Consider the following 3020-nt stretch of genomic DNA (forward strand, 5'->3'; position numbering starts at 1 on the left):
GTTTTTGGGCGTACGGTAAAATATCTGTATGGTAGAAAAATGAAAGAAATTGAGCGTTAAAGAAGATATGTTACAAGCGCGGAATGTGGCAAAACTTGTACATATTTGAAAGAGAAAAGTGGTGTGTCGACCTGACATATATATATGAAACAGGCGACGATGGAAAAGGATTTAAATTTTGTCCATTTTATATATACATATTGTATAGTTCCCTGGTTGATCCTGCCAGTAGTCATATGCTTGTCTCAAAGATTAAGCCATGCATGTCTCAGTACATGCCGTATTAAGGTGAAACCGCGAATGGCTCATTAAATCAGTTATGGTTTCTTAGATCGTACTAAAATTTACTTGGATAACTGTGGTAATTCTAGAGCTAATACATGCAAAACAGAGTTCCGACCAGAGATGGTAGGAACGCTTTTATTAGATCAAAACCAATCGGTGGCGGGTGTTTACACTCGTCCATCGTTTGCTTTGGTGACTCTGAATAACTTTGTGCTGATCGCATGGTCTTATAGCACCGGCGACGCATCTTTCAAATGTCTGCCTTATCAACTGTCGATGGTAGGTTCTGCGCCTACCATGGTTGTAACGGGTAACGGGGAATCAGGGTTCGATTCCGGAGAGGGAGCCTGAGAAACGGCTACCACATCCAAGGAAGGCAGCAGGCGCGCAAATTACCCACTCCCGGCACGGGGAGGTAGTGACGAAAAATAACGATACGGGACTCATCCGAGGCCCCGTAATCGGAATGAGTACACTTTAAATCCTTTAACGAGGATCCATTGGAGGGCAAGTCTGGTGCCAGCAGCCGCGGTAATTCCAGCTCCAATAGCGTATATTAAAGTTGTTGCGGTTAAAAAGCTCGTAGTTGAATCTGTGTGTCACAGTGTCGGTTCATCGCTCGCGGTGTTTAACTGGCATTATGTGGTACGTCCTACCGGTGGGCTTTGCTCTTCACGGGGCGGTCCAACTAATATCCCATCGCGGTGCTCTTCACTGAGTGTCGAGGTGGGCCGGTACGTTTACTTTGAACAAATTAGAGTGCTCAAAGCAGGCTACCTTCGCCTGAATACTGTGTGCATGGAATAATGGAATAGGACCTCGGTTCTATTTTGTTGGTTTTCGGAACCCCGAGGTAATGATTAATAGGGACAGATGGGGGCATTCGTATTGCGACGTTAGAGGTGAAATTCTTGGATCGTCGCAAGACGGACAGAAGCGAAAGCATTTGCCAAAAATGTTTTCATTAATCAAGAACGAAAGTTAGAGGTTCGAAGGCGATCAGATACCGCCCTAGTTCTAACCATAAACGATGCCAGCTAGCGATCCGCCGAAGTTCCTACGATGACTCGGCGGGCAGCTTCCGGGAAACCAAAGCTTTTGGGTTCCGGGGGAAGTATGGTTGCAAAGCTGAAACTTAAAGGAATTGACGGAAGGGCACCACCAGGAGTGGAGCCTGCGGCTTAATTTGACTCAACACGGGAAACCTCACCAGGCCCGGACACCGGAAGGATTGACAGATTGATAGCTCTTTCTTGATTCGGTGGGTGGTGGTGCATGGCCGTTCTTAGTTGGTGGAGCGATTTGTCTGGTTAATTCCGATAACGAACGAGACTCTAGCCTGCTAAATAGACGTAATTATGGTATCTCGAAGGCTCTCGGCTTCTGCCGGTGGGGTTTTTACTACCAACGTACAAACAAATCTTCTTAGAGGGACAGGCGGCTTCTAGCCGCACGAGATTGAGCAATAACAGGTCTGTGATGCCCTTAGATGTTCTGGGCCGCACGCGCGCTACACTGAAGGAATCAGCGTGTGTTCCCTGGCCGAAAGGCCCGGGTAACCCGCTGAACCTCCTTCGTGCTAGGGATTGGGGCTTGCAATTATTCCCCATGAACGAGGAATTCCCAGTAAGCGCGAGTCATAAGCTCGCGTTGATTACGTCCCTGCCCTTTGTACACACCGCCCGTCGCTACTACCGATTGAATGATTTAGTGAGGTCTTCGGACTGGTGCGCGGCAATGTTTCGGCATTGCCGATGATGCCGGGAAGATGACCAAACTTGATTATTTAGAGGAAGTAAAAGTCGTAACAAGGTTTCCGTAGGTGAACCTGCGGAAGGATCATTACAATGTTCCAATATATCTCAAAGAGAGAGGAGAGGAGGAGAGAAAATGAATTCGATTAGTTTGTGGATAAGAATTCATATAAAAAAAAAAGATATTGTTGAGCCCGCCAGATCATTCGTGCGTGATTTACACGGCCAGACGTGTGTACTACACGTATTAGGCCTTTGATCTGCGTTGCGTAGGCCACAACAAATCTTTCAAAGAGAGAGAGATATATGTGTTGTTGGGGTTTGTGATTATGAAGGTGCCCCAACGCACAAAAATATATAAAAATGTACAAAGTTGGGATGTGGTGTGGTGGAGAAGAGTTGGGCCCGACCAGATCATTCGTGCGTGATTTACACGGCAGACGTGTGTACTACACGTATTAGGCCTTTGATCTGCGTTGCGTAGGCCATCTTCCTTCCAAGACACACACGTGTTGGGGTTTGTGTGATTTTATGATAGTGCCTCAACACGGAAAAATAAGCGTACGAGAAGAGTTGGGCCCGACCAGATCATTCGTGCGTGATTTATACACGGCCAGACGCGTATTATATTACACGTATTAGGCCTTTGATCTGCGTTGCGTAGGCCATCTTCTCGATAGAGAGAAAGCCAATGTATTCTTTTTTCTTTCTTTACACACACACACACAGTTGTAGTAGGACAGGGAGGGATGCGAGCGTGCTTAATCACGCTTCCTCAAGTCTTCGCTGTGGTGTAAAAAAAAAAAAGAAAAAAAGGAATCGTTGGGAAAGTCCAAAGGACGAAAATATCGGGCAGTCTGAAGATAACTTAATGCTCGTTTACATTGGTATCAAGAGAGACCGGCTTGTGTAGCTCGTTTCAATGCTGTGTCGTTGTCATTGACACCCTACTCTGTTGCGCGCTAGTGGCAGCATGAGCGT

The 3020-nt window shown here is 46.5% G+C and overlaps 1 non-coding gene across 1 annotated transcript; it reads left to right on the forward strand.

The window, feature by feature from the left end:
* The first annotated feature begins 209 nt into the window (after positions 1 to 209).
* Positions 210 to 2130, forward strand: LOC143261279 (small subunit ribosomal RNA). Its single transcript, XR_013035441.1, has one exon. It is a non-coding gene; the product is annotated as a small subunit ribosomal RNA (ribosomal RNA).
* The last annotated feature ends 890 nt before the right edge of the window (positions 2131 to 3020 follow it).

Source organism: Megalopta genalis, unplaced genomic scaffold (assembly GCF_051020955.1).
Source record: "Megalopta genalis isolate 19385.01 unplaced genomic scaffold, iyMegGena1_principal scaffold0046, whole genome shotgun sequence".
NCBI classification, from domain to species: domain Eukaryota; kingdom Metazoa; phylum Arthropoda; class Insecta; order Hymenoptera; family Halictidae; genus Megalopta; species Megalopta genalis.